Consider the following 15,022-nt stretch of genomic DNA (forward strand, 5'->3'; position numbering starts at 1 on the left):
AGGAGACCACATAAACATTCCACTGGAAAATAAAGTTTGTAGTAATATAAATAAATGTTATTATCAGAAATTTTGATGTAAATTAATGCTGTTGTCATAAGTTTTAACGTAAATAAATGTTATTACCGGAAGTTTTATGCAAGATTAGAACACTTCTGTGATGTAAGAACTAAATACAATTTTCTTATCCGATTTGCTGTAGTACTCTTTAGATAATAATGATCTCCCGTCATCTCCTCTTAAGTTAATCCAAAGTAATAATAATAATGGAATGCAGTAGTAAAGTCAACTGATGGATAAAAACCCAAAGCCGGCCGAAGTGGCCGTGCGGTTAAAGGCGCTGCAGTCTGGGACCGCAAGACCGCTACAGTCGCAGGTTCGAATCCTGCCTCGGGCATGGATGTTTGTGATGTCCTTAGCTTAGTTAGGTTTAACTAGTTCTAAGTTCTAGGGGACTAATGACCTCAGCAGTTGAGTCCCATAGTGCTCAGGGCCATTTGAACCATTTTTTAAAAACCCAAAACAAGAACATTCCCGCTCCACTCACCACCTCTCTTTTACTTGTTCTGACAATTGACAGGTCCATGTAGCGATATCCATTGTGTATCATTACATTCGTTTTGAGTATGCAGGGAACTCAGTATCCTCAGGTTCATTTATGCTACCTAGCAGAAATACCTGGTTTCCTTAGCCACGACAAACTGAAAGAGGTAGCCACAATATTGTAATCAAGATAATTAAAACATACAATTAAACGCCTAATGCCGATGTAACACATAATAAAGTGAATGAGAAACAATAGCGAATAATAAGCAAAAACATGAAATGTTGTGCCTTTTCTATGGAATACTTCAAGTGCTATCTCTATGGAATGAAGTTCTGAGTGATAATGGGTCACACAGTATTGAAATGGTTGCTGTAGCTGAAGGGTCCATCAACAAGATTAACACGATGGGAAGTACAACGGATATTTAGGCCATGCAAAATCCTGGAACGAAACACATGAACAGAGATGAACCGAGTAGGAAAGTAAAGGTATTGCAGATAAGAGATAATGAGTTTAAGGGATGACAGATGACCCAGTAGACGGATGACAAGTGTAAATACTTTCATACACGTGGTGTCAGTTCCTTTAGACATGCGCACCTAATAGGTCGGGAAAGAGGAGGCTGGCAAAGCTGATAGGTGACAGTGTGGTGGGTGGTGGTGGGATCACTCATGAAAAAATTGCTGTAGTAATTGGTGTTATAGCGGCACCTGTTTTAGATTGAAGTCAGATGATAAGTATATCTGCTTTAAGGAAGTCCCTGTAACCAAGAAATCACCTCCAGAGGGCGTCATGTTTCGAAACAGAGAAGGAATCAGCATATTTCATCAAAATATAAAAGATACTGGTAAAGTTAGTGAACTGGTTCTAGATGTGGACTCTGAAGTTGTTGATATATTGGAGCACCGCTTAAACAATTCGACAGTTCAGAGGCTTCCTTTACCAGGATACAGATTAGTTGGCTGTTTTTCACGGAGTTCCATTCGGAGTGGGGTAGTGGCAATGTACAAAAAGAAGTATTTCGTTTGAGCCCATAGACGTATCATGGCTCTGCGCTGAGTAGATATTTGAACATGTGGTAAGGCAGTAGAATTTAAAGAAACTAAACTTCTAACTTTTGTTGTTTATACGTCTCTTAACTCTGACTTCAGAGCATTTCTGCTCAAGCTAGAGAGTGTTCTTGATTCACTTTATGGAAGTACCAGAAATTAGTTATATGTAGAGACTTCAGTATTAATTTTGTGTGGGATTGTGCAAGAAAAAGGATGTTGGTAGATATGGTAAACTCATATGATCTGATGCAGACTGTGTTTTTTCCAATTAGGTTGCAGGAGAACAGTAGCACAGTTATAGACAACATTTTTATTTTTTACTAGATGAGCATTCCGTTAGTAAAAGGGTGAATGGTCTCTCAGACCGTGATGGACAATTTTTAACCGTATAATGCTTTTGTACTCAAACAAATGTCACATATAATTACGAACTATTATGGAAAGCTCATCTAACGGCAATGGAGAGCTTTTTAAACCTCATCAAGGAACAGGAGTGGCATGACGGTTATAGTGGCGACAACATAAATGACAAATATAATATTTTCCTTAAAACATTTCTCTTGCTCTTTGAGAGTTGCTTTCCATTGGAATGTTCCAAACGGGCTACTACTATTAAAAGGCAGCCTGGTGTATGATTAGTGGGATAAGGGTATCTTGTAGAACGAAGTGAGAATTATATCAGAATATTAGAAGTAGTACAATCAAGCTATAGTAGCCCATTACAAACTGTAATGTTAGGTGCTCAGAATGTTATTAGGAATGCAAAAAGTATGCGGTATGGAAATTGAACACCTAATTCTCAGGATAATGTTAAAACCAGTTGTGAAGGAAGTGTCTCATCAGCAGCACAAGATCGACGATATAAAATCAGTTCGAAGCAAAAGTATTTCTTTTATTGATAACTCAGATATGTGTACAGTATTTAACAATCATTTTCTGAGCATTGCTGGTGAATTAAATTAAAAATTTATTTCTTCAAGAATCATATAACTCTCTTGGCTAACGCCTTTCCAAGATTGATGTCTTAAAAAAACCTCTGTGATACATACTAGGGGGATATTGAGTCAATAATTAAATTACTGAAAGCTAAGGACTCTCATGGACATGATTGAGTGCCTAGCTGAATGTTAGGGTGCTGTGCTACACTTGTTAGCCCTGTACTTAGCCATATTTGTAATTTTTCCTTCAGGAATGGTCAGTTTCCTGAACGATTAAAGTACTTTGTAGTAAAGCCACTTTATAAAAAGGAAGGAAGGGATAACATAGACAAATTTAGAGCTATATATATCCCATAAGTGCTTGCTAAAGTTATTGAAAAGGCTGTGTATGTAAGAATAATTGATCATTTTATGTCACATAATTGGCCATCAAATGTGCAGTTTGGCTTTAATAGTCATTTAGTAAATGAAAATACTGTATTCTCTTTTCTCTGTGAGGCATTGAATGGGTTGAAAAAAAGGTTTTGAAAGGCATTTGTTTGTGTTAATCACAAAATATTGATCCAGAAGTTGGACCGTTACAGAATACGGGGAGTAGCTCACATTAGGTTCATCTCTTATTTCAACACCAGACAGCAAAATGTATTTAGTCACAGTGTTGAGAATTGCTGTGATGTGGGGTCTGAGTAGTAAAGGATGTTGTGTGCAACATGAGCTTCATTTCAAATAGTGCAGTTCATGATGTATGTTGACTGTTTGTAGAAAACAAACTAACGGTAAGTCACATTTGAAATAGTGCAGCTCATGATGTACGTTCTTGGTTTGTAGTAAACAAACTAACGCTAAACCACAGTAAAACTCAGTTTTTACAGTTTCTAACACACAATTCAACAAAACCCAACGTTTTAATTTCGCAGAATTGGTATATGATTAGTGAAACTTAACAGCTCAAATTTCTAGGTGTTCGGATAAATAGTAAACTGTCGTGGAAAGCCGACATTCAGGATATTGTTCAGAAACTTAATGCTGTCATTTTTTACTATTCAAATGGTATCTGAAGTAAGTGATAGTTCGACAGGAAAGTTAGTCTGCTTTACATACTTTCATTCACTTATGTTGTATGGTCTTATATTTTGGGCTAACACTTCCCATTCTCAAAAGATATTTTTGGCTCAGAAACTGGCAGTTTGGGCAATAAATGGTGTAAGTTCGCGAAACCCTTGTTAACCCCTGTTCACTAGTCTGGTTATTTTGACATTGGTCTCTCGATATATATATTCTTTACTTTTGTTTCTTGTTAATAATATCAGCTAATTCGCAAAAATACGCAAATTTCGTTGAGTTAATACTCAGCAGAAATCCAACCTGCATTTGGATAGGACTACCTTAACTTTTGTGCAGAAACGTCTAAGTAATAATGCTGCATCCGTTTTCAATAAGCTACCACAAGAACTGAAAAATCCTAGCAGCATCCATGCTATTTCAAATCGAAACTGAAAAGTCTCTTCATGGCACACTCCTATTCTGCTGAGGAGTTCTTTGAAGAATTAAGTGCATTCTTATGTTTATTTAAGCTGATGGCTTGATTTCTTGGTTCATAAACATTTTATTTTTATTTTTTACTACTTTTATGGTGTAATGTCATGTACTGACACGCTCCGTGACCATGGAGATTTGCTCCTCAGTTTGGTCCTATGGCACATGAGACGTAAGTAAAAAACAAAAGAAGTAACAGACACTACATATATTATTTAGGAGAGACTGGCTAATGATCCATTCAGTGCAGATGCAAATCAAGCTCAAACTCTTATGTAAATAGCCGGAATACTCTGAGTATAAAGATAATGGGCCAGGGGCTCTACATGCTATACATCTGTAGTGCGTGAATAAGTTGATGGTTTTAGTCTGACAGAGGGCATGCTACGCTAGTCTGTGCAGGTCTAATGACCACTGCGTTCAGATGACGTAGTTTTCAGTGCATCTGCCTAGTAAGAAGGAGTTCTGGGTTCAAATACCGGTCCAGCAAAAATTTCCAACTTACCCTATCTATTTAAAACAATGCCCACTTACAGCTAATGTCTCTAGTTCCTTTGAGTATTGATTCATAGTGGCTGCAGGATCAGAAATGGCTGTGAAAGGGAATGTCAATGGCCTCTTCAGTGCAGTTGCACAACAAGCTAGAGTTCTTATAGGAATCGGAAAAATGTTGTGAGTTGGGTTGGGTTGCTTTGGGGAAGGAGACCAGACAGCGAGGTCATCGGTCTCATCGGATTAGAGAAGGATGGGGAAGGAAGTCGGAAGTGCCCTTTCAAAGGAACCATCCCAGCATATGCCTGGAGCGATTTGGGAAAATCACTGAAAACCCAAATCAGGTTGGCCGGACGTGGGATTGAACCGTCGTCCTCCCGAATGCGAGTTCAGTGTCTAACCACTGCACCACCTCACTCGGTAATGCTGTGAGTAATGAGGATAATTGACAAGGGGCACTACATCAATAGAGTATGGATAAGTTGAGAATTTTATTCTAACAGGACGTGCGCTAGGGCAGTCTATGCAGGTCCAATGATCACTATGACCTAGTAAGCAGGAGAGGCAGACACCAATCCTCTTCTGGCACAAATTTTGAACTTTCCCCGTTTATTTAGATCATTCCTCACTGGCGGCTCATTTCTTTAATTCGTTTGTTTCTCGATAAATAGTTTCGTAAACATATGCAGCTTCGTGTGCACGATGATTACCGTGCAGAGCAACTAAGTTGGATCTGTGAGTGGTGGTAGCAGTAAATGTGAGAGAGAAAGTATTCCAGGAGATCCGTGATCTCAGGGTAGTTGGTCATAGGGGATTAGGTCTATCAACAAGTGAGTAGCAAAGAGATAAACGTGGAGGAACATGGAGGTGGATGAGAACCAAAATGTATGGAACTACATACAATGTGCACAGGTAGCGAATTTGTGCATAAGAAGAGCACCATTCCTGATGAGCATTGGCACCATTTCAGTTGCAGCTTTAGATCTTTTCAACAAAACACCTGCAGGGAAGAAATATGCACTCACGATTATAAACCATTTTAGAGGTGTGTGGAAATGTTCTCGATGACCAACCAACAGGCAAGAAAACTGTCTCAAGCACTAGTCAACAACTGGATACTGAAGTTTGGGGTACTTCAGACGATAGTGACATAACAAACAACCAACATTATATCAGATTTGTCTAAAAAATTGTGTCGGCAGTTATATGAGAAGAGATTGAGAACTAGTCCTTTACATAATCAAGCCAATGGAAGAACAAAAAGGATCCAAAGGACTATAGAGAAGACGTAAGGATAGTATTTGGACACGTACAATACCAACTATTTAAGGTTTGTAGTGTCAGAGTAGACCTCGAAGTTGCACACGAATAAAGGGTAGCCACAGCAAGAGGTAGTACATAGTTGTAACATGCTATCACCATTTATCATTTTAAAACCAAGAATGATAACCCAAGAAAATCTGTTAAAGGGAAATGGAAATGGAAATATGCGACAGGATGCACAGAGCTAGTTCCAAGGCGGTATGAAATCAAGATGAAGAGGTGAGTCTTACAGCAAGAATGCCTCGGTATTGAGTTGGCCTATGGGTATTGTTGTCGACTTCCTACACTTCCAAGGGCAAAACGAAGAATTTTTTTTTTTTATATATATGAAGGGTGATATCAGGTTGTGGTCACTACTGAAAGTTAATGTCGCGTTGCCGACGAGGGTGACAGTTACGCGTATGAAAAGTCCGAGATCGTTTCCTTGAGTCTGGATGTGTGGTGTTGGAACGAAAAGGAGATGTAGGGGAGAAAACTAGAGGTTATAGACACAGCAGTAAGGGTAAGCCCGTATGTGATATGGCCTATGAGATAAGAGAATGTTTATGCTTTTGTGTTTATTAGGTATAATAAGTGTGGCATAATTTTTAGTGTAAGTGAGGTAAAATGCTTCGGGGCAACAGGAGATTTTTAGGGGGAGGAAAGAGTAATGGGGATCCTGTCCTCAGGTAGGGCGCACCAGGAGACGAGATGGTAAATGTGAGGTCCTCACCCATACTAGTGGTAAACGTCAATGTTGAAGAATTGTGGAAACAGCATTTGGAAGGGTGAGAGCTTTTCGTATAGCAAGAGCGTGTAGTAATCAGCAGTCACCGCTGGGTGAGACAAATGTTTTTTAAAGCATTTGAAATACGGAACGAGTTGAGAAGGCTAGAGGATGCATTCGACAATTTCTGGTAAGATACGGGAGAATGGATGAAGATACTTGGGATTATGAGAAACGAAGAGGTGGAATGAGGTAGGTTCTCTGCGGCTGCATAATACTCCGTGAGCCTCATAATAGTGTGTGGTGGAGGGTGCCTTTGGTACCACTATCTGACCCATCCACGCGGTTTCACTTGTAAATAGTGCGTGGAGAAAATGATTGTCCGTAAGTCTTTGTATTGGCTGTAATTTCTCTAATTTTCTCCTCACGATCAATACGCGAGATGTATGTGCGGGGAAGTAATATGTTGCCCGACTCCTCCTGAAAAGTGCAGTCCCGAAATTTCAATAGCAAAAACTCTCCGTGATGCACAACGACCCTCTTGTATCGATCTATAATTCTGGGGATAATAGCACACACAACGAGGGGACGTTTGATCGATGCAGGAGGCTAACATCTGAAAACTGTGTTTGTCATAGCTAACTATAGAGTCATCAGGAGGATAAAAAATATGGTGGAATTGGTGAAACAGTGTCAAAAGGAAAGAATGCAGCAAATGAGTGTCACACAATGCAGATTGCAGATTTAGAGACAGATGCCTTAAATAATATTCGCTCACTACGCCAGCTAACTGGGGAAGAACAGTGAACCAGAACGTAAACATGTTGCAAGCTGAGGTGTAGAATCTGGATAAGGAACAGTAATAACGAAGTGGTTCAAGTCCTCGAAAACAGTGCTTGGGAACTATGCAGAGAACTGTCGAAAGTGCGAAAAGCCATGTAACAGGTTTGTGACAGCAACTGGGAGTGAGCTTCATGTCACGAGATCAGTATATGGAGAGACTGCAGAAAGTGCAAAAACAATTAAGGTTGGTCATGGAATCTAGCCATGCACACCTTCCTTTCTATTTAAAGCTACCTACCGTGGAAGTGAAGACTGATGGAGCAAGGATATACTTTTCAATCAACTTTCTGGTTGCAGGGAAGCTGGTACATTAGCTGTGTAACATAGCCCGTGTATATTACGTGAACTGGGATATACTAAAGAAGTTTTCTGGGTAAAAGCGCAGGATTGTTGCTAATTGCAGAGAACAAGAGAGTACTTGCAAAAATAGAAAAAGCGGAGTTACAGAAGTGTTACAAGAGTTGAAGTTATGATTTGTCCACACATGGTTAGGCGAGATGGTCAGAATTTCTGTGCTGTGAAGTTACTGCTGGGTCGGAAAACGGGAAACTATTACTAAGTTGTACATCCAGCAAGCTGACGCACATTGGTTATACTCTACTGCTGATTACGTGATAGAAGTAGCAAGTTGCTACAAACAAGGGAGCTCAACAGTGAAAAGCATAGAATCGGACCGGCATGCATTGCTAATGAACGGGACGTCAGTCATTTAATTATACATTTACTTAGTAACCTTACAGAGTGACTCACCAACTAAATAACTATAGTGAGTCGTTTGCTCCTCAATACTAGACAGTTTTCAGAATGTTAGTACTTTTCTTGTTTTTCAAAAAATAATTAAATTAATAATTAAAACACAATTTGCGAAAGGAAGGAAAAACCAATTATACTATATTCTTAAGTACAAAATAATACACGATACGAAAGACAGCAAAAGAGCTCCCTTTACCCAACTATTTCAAGTGGCAGAGCTTCAGCAAACACTTCGAGACTGTCTCACCTGAATTAGCATATTCTATTCTACTATAGCGACTACTACAAGCATGCATGTTGTGATATTAACGCAATGTCATTTGTGTATACGGTATGACAGCACTGTTCTTAATACAACTACTTCCTCCACTTATCCGCCTCATAAAATCTAGAGAAGCCTCTGGAAGTGACTTCGAGTCTTGTCTCCCCGAAAGGCACTTCTTGTCTACGTTGTGCACCTGTGACTGTGTATTTAATTCTCATTGTACTGCATATGTACGTTTATGCACAATGTTATGAAATTCATTCGTTTTACAGTACGCATCATGTACGTTTCACAAATTACATAAACTACTTGTTTGAAAATAATGACCGAAAGAGCCAAATAATTACTTTTTTCATTTGTACAACCAGAAAATTTGGTTGTTTTATTTCTGTTAGTAACTTAATTCTAAATTCCATGTATGTATTACTTGTACTATCGTTGCAGTCGTGTGTTCTACTATGCTGTATTTATATCTGGTAGTACTGGAGGGTTCATATCATCATCTGTGTCTATGTGCATGTGTTTCCATATCAGTGTTTGAATCTCTGTTGTCCCATTCATGATGTGGTGAAAGGTTTGTTTCGGGTCGCGATACTGAAAATGGTCGTTGCTGCTTTTAAGTCTTGGGTAGCACTCTTGGTATTTCATAAGTGATGCCCTTAAGTATGCTCCAGTTTCCTGGGGCCCTTATAGCTTGCCATATGTCTTAGATTTTTGACGTCGGCCTTAGGAGTGTGAGTGAGCGACATTTTCGTGTTATGTGTTTGTGGGACCCGTGTTGCAAACATTTAAACAAATAACTTTCGCTAAGGCCAAAGCGGTGCAGGCGTGTAGGGTAAAAGTGGGCATGCCCTATCATCAAACGTACTATACCACGACTTGGGTCATCGTGTCTGAGCCTCATCCGTTCCTGGATGTTTGGGAAGAAGGAGAAAACCCGACGGCGCTTTTCAAATGTTTCACATTCTTTTTTCCATGTCTCAACCTTCCAAAGACGTAATTGGCATTCATCTGTAATATGCTCTCCTGTTATATACATCATCCAGGCTACAATTTCTGATCCAGTATGCTGCTTCTCTGTGTCCAATGGTTATGCCAAAGAGGTATTTACAAGAAAAATCATTGGACCTCCATGGACAAGGTGCCAAATGCACCTGACATCCTGAGCAATACACTTCTTTGTCCACGGCTCACAATTGCTTTTTTGGTCGTGAGTGACAGTCGATACGCCTAGGTACTTGCTGCGAAACATACTAAAGGTTCAAAGAGGGTTCTAGTTACATCTGAAGTGCCTGCAATGATAATCCGCAATGAGTTGAGTTTGACGTGGCGCGTTTGTGCATTAGTCTTGTCGCTTTTTCAGTTGTAAGTCTTATGTGCTCGTTGAATGACAACTGTTATTGTTCCTTTCCTCTGTATGCCAGTGTTGTTCAGCCTAATGATGGGGTTTCTCTGCAATGCCCCTTCTATAAGTAAATATACCGCCTTTTTTGTCGAATTTCTGTAGGTACTATGGCTACACCAGGCTACACAAGTTCAGCAGAATACCTGCTGAACATGCTTCTCTATGATGAAGAAAATGTGAATCACCGGCAACATCAGACAGACTTACGAAAACAAATGGATAACATCTACACAAATTTCCCAGTTACTCTCCCCTTTGCCCAAGAAGTAGTAGCATTAGCAATAAAACAGTTAAAGAATAAGAAGACACTTGTCAAAATGGCATACACCCATAAACACTAAAAATACATTTGGACAGGTCACCTGCCTTCTGACAGTCACTGAATGAAGCACTGCTCGAAGGTACGGTCCCCTATTTTTACAAGGAGTTGTGTAGCTGTATTTTCAAGTTGCATTCTGGTGGCGCCCCCACACTAAAAGCGGACCAGGAGGCGAGCGCCGCCACAACTTAACGGTGCAGCGACCTCTATGGGTCTTCGACGTCCATGACGTCTGGCGCGGATTCAAATTCCGCGGCGCTAGAGCTAGTGTATGCTGAGGCGTATTTGTATTTTTTTATGCGGTGTAGTACCTGTTTGAGCTACACCGCGTTCTTATTAACTGATTTATATATTTATTTTCTTCTTTCATTGGAGTCTCCTTGGAGCTGTGAGCGCTATTGTAGAACTTTGTTCTTCTCAGCCAAATAGTCTCGCGGCCTGGGAGTGGACCACAGCGTATCCCAGCTGGTCACCTCGTGATTTCCTTGCACGGAAGAAGTTGATTGAAGCTATTGAATTTATTTCTGGGGCAATCCGCAAAAAAATTGAGCTGTCAGTGTACATGTGTATGTGCGTGTGCGTGTTGCCTCTGTCTCAGGTGGGTTCTTTTCTACTTCCAGTTTGGTCCCGTAAATATGTGCATGTTCCTGACAACTTAGATAAATTCAGTGAAGAAGCCCCAAAAACAGTGAATACCATCACACTTGGCCGAAAATACGAATGGGGGACATACTTTAATCGAAACTGCGGAAAACGAGGCACTGAAGCTATGAATAGCGTCATATGTTGTATAAAATACCCTTTGGGGTGATATGCTGCTGGAAATGGCGAGGAAACGAATACCTGAAACCGTAATTACGATTGGCTGAAATACTCTGCAGGAAATTTTCAAATGAAACTACACTCCGTCTAAACAGGCCTCGAAACACCCAATGGTACCGACCGGGCGCTGTGTCATCCGTAGGTATTAGGCGTAACAGGACGCAGACTTCGAGGGGCATGTGGTCCTCACACTACGAAATCGACCGTTGCCGGTTTCTGTGACCGGAGCCGCTACATCTCAGTCATGTAACCCCCAACTGGCCTCACACGGTCTGAGAGCACCACACCTGCCAACAGCTCTCGACAGACCCAGATGGCTAGCCATCTGACGGTAGCCAGTTTTATCTCTGTGGCAAGGCTATTGGCTAGAAATTTGCAAATATTATTAGAATTTCCTGCTGTCGCTTGAGCGATCAGCAGAGCGCTAATCCCAAGTTCCGTCCTATGATGGTGGGTACGATAAGGCGATTGGTGTGTGGGTGACGGACGAATAGGAGCACATTGCATGAGTGACAATGGGGACAACAATATTTTAAAAAAATGGTTCAAATGGCTCTGAGCACTATGGGACTTAACATCTGAGGTCATCAGTATCCTAGAAACTAGAACTACTTAAACCTAACTAACCTAAAGACATCACACACATCCCTGCCCGAAGCAGGATTTGAACCTGCGACCGTAGCAGTCGCGCGGTTCCCGACTGAAGCGCCTAGAACCGCTCGGCCACACCGGCCGGCCAACAATATTTTAGGGTATGAAATTGTTGTCATGAAAATTAGGTTAGGGCAACGGGGTAAAATTGACTTGTCGGTCTTCTTAGCCTTTAATTATAGTATATACAGCGTTATTTTTAGCCCATTAAGTGAGTTCTAAATAAATACTGCATGGGTAGTATGTTTACATAACGGTCATCAAATTAGGCAAGGGCACATGGTCTCTTTGTTTGTATAAGGAGAAATATGCGCCCAGGCAACTCAGACATCCTAATACGTAGAGACTACAAAATTGCATAATGTATTGAAGAATAACAAGAGGTCACGAATAGTGTTAGGAAGATATTAATATCCTACTGGTAGACGTAGTTATTATTCATTGTTCTGTTTTACGATTAACTGCAAAACTGCATGCATGCACAATTTGTAGCACGCATCTGGGTAAAGGCTCTGCTTAACTGGACTTTATCAGTGACCTTTTCCATGAAAAGAGGCAGTGTACCGATCTGTCACCAGAAGTCTGTCGAATGACAGTACTCATTGTTATATACATCATGAGACATATTGTCGTAAGCTTGCAGGCATGGAGCACTTGCTCAACTTGGTGGTACGAACAGTAAATTTTTTGAAGTCGCACAAGTTATTACATTGTCAGTTGCAACAGTTTTAGTGGAAGTGAACGAAAAGTATGGAGACTTTCTATATTGCTACAAATTACGTTAGCTAAATGAAGAAGCTTTTCCGGAACGACATTTCCATTTAAAATGCTCCAGAGTTGAATTTCTGTAGGATAAAGGAAGACAGTAACGAAAATTAATCATCCGGAATGGATTGCAGACCTTACATTTTCAGTGGAATTGACTGCACACTGCCCACACTAAGACAATGCAAGCTGGAAAACAATTTGTTTCTGTTTTGACATAGATGCATTCAAAAAGAAATTTGCGTATCGGAAGGGAAATGCCCCAACCAAAAAACCTGTCCATTCCCCTAAGCTCACTGGGATCAAACAAAACGGGAGTTTTGAAGAACTCATTGTGGCCTTGAACTAATTACAAGCATCGTTTCTTCATTTTTCCGAGGACGCTGAAAATGTTAACTCCTTTTGAGACCGTTTGCCGTTTTAGTTGAAAGTGACCCTTTCCATGTGCAAATGTAGAAGATTAATCTTGAATGTAATTTCCATTTAAAAGACAGATTCTTTTGTGTAATAACTGTCCTCAAGGTCTTCGTTGTGTGCCTCTGGAAGAGCTTTCACGTCTGCATAAAGAGGATGACCAAAGTGATACGGTATTCCTATCAACGTAAGTGCGTGAAATGAACTTTGAAGTATGAAACTAAATCAGTCACGGTTACATTGCAACCTCAGTGCGAAAATCTGTGATATCGTATGTAAACTGAAGGTGGAGAGGAGAAGATAGGAGGAAGAAAGGAGGGGATCACTGCTGTCAGCTGTATTGGAAGATTATGCAGAATCAGCGGCTACAAGTGAAAATGCGTGCTGTACCCGGATTCGAACTCGCAGTCTCCTGCTTACCCTGCAGGTGCGGTAACCACTGCACCCTGCGGCACACTGCGTTAGTGCAACTGCACAGACTATCTCAGCACACATCTCGGCCATCCTACACTCCCTTCGAGCGCCACCTATGCACAGCCCGTGTCAATTTCCTCCATGTTCGCTCCCTGAGACGTCCGAAAGAACAGGCACCACGTATTCATAATATCAGTCATGTGGTCTGTCTGCCTTTAAGCACACTGTTCGTACCAGATAAAAATTATACTACGTCTTCAGACTGCCAAAAATAATTAAATGATAGTGAACATTATATTTGTTTGTGTTCTATGTCGTTGAGAAATATGCAGTGTGACAGCATCAAGATGTAAGTGTGATACGACAATTTTTCCCCTCATCCCAATGCCCACGCTATTAATGCGTTGTTTAGTGGTGGGGGACGTATGCAGCCAGGCAGCATGCATTGCAGGCGGTGTGCAAGGGCTGTGCTTGCCTGTTGAATTCTTGGTCGTCGCTGTGTCAAAGTGTAGCCTGCAAATGGTAATCTGTGCCTGCACATACGGTACTCTGCAGAATCCTCAGAACTGCACTTCCATCTAGGTTAAAGTGCTTTCTTCATTATGGCAGACTTCCACACGTCTTCAAATCGTTTCCCACGTAGTTGATGGAGACACTGGTATTTGTATTTGTGCCAAGAAATTAATGACAAACACGAAATATAAATAAAACATTTTGCCATAAATAAGTAACTGGCACATACATTGACGTGTCAAAAGTCAGGGCATCCCCGCATAATATGTTGTCGGACCTCTTTTGCCCCGTATGGTTCAGCAAGTCGACATGGCATGAAGTCAACAAGTCGTTGGGAGCCCCAAGAAATATTGAGCCAGGCTGCCTCTATAGCTGCCAATAATTGTGAAGGTGTTGCTGGTGCAGGATTCTGTGCAAGAAGACCTCTCGATGAGGTCCAATAAATGGTCGACAGGATTCGTGTTGGGAGATCTGGGTGGCCACATCATTCGCTCGAACTGTCGAGAACATTCTTCGAACTGATCGTGAACAATTGTGGCCAGGAGACATGGCGCATTTTTAACCAAAAATATACCGTCCTTGTTTGGGAACATGAAGTCCATGATCGGCGGCAAATGATCTCCAAGTAGCCGAACATGACCATTAACAGTCAAAGACTGGTTCAGTTGGGCCAAAGAACACAGTCCCTTTCACGTAAACACAGTTCACACCGTTGTGGTGTGACTACCAGCTTGAACCGTGCCTGGGTCCATGGCATCGTTGCGTCTGCGCCACATTCGAACACTATGATCAGCTCTTACCAACTGAAATTAGGACTGATCTGCCCAGACCACGGTTTTCCAGTCGTCAAGTGCTCTACCATCTGAGGTACCTAAGCATGACGCAAGCCCCGTCTTCACAGCTTAATTCTGCCAGTACCTCGTCGCCTACCTTCCAATCTTCACAGAAGATGTCTTGCAAAGGCCTCGAGTTTGAATCTCGGTCCGGCACACAGTTTTAATCAGCCAGCAAGTTTCACATATGCGCACGCTCTGCTACCGAGTGAAAATCTCATTCTCGAAACATCCCCCAGGCTGTGGCAAAGTCGTGTCTCCACAACATCCATTCTTCCAGGAGTGCTAGTTATGCAAGGTCCAGGCTGTGGCAAAGTCATGTCTCCGCAACATCCTTTCTTCCAGGAGTGATAGTAATGCTAGGTTAACAGGAGAGCTTCTGTGAAGTCTGAAAGGTGGGAGACGAAGTACTGGCAGAAATGAAGCTGTGA

Source organism: Schistocerca americana, chromosome 6 (assembly GCF_021461395.2).
Source record: "Schistocerca americana isolate TAMUIC-IGC-003095 chromosome 6, iqSchAmer2.1, whole genome shotgun sequence".
NCBI lineage: Eukaryota > Metazoa > Arthropoda > Insecta > Orthoptera > Acrididae > Schistocerca > Schistocerca americana.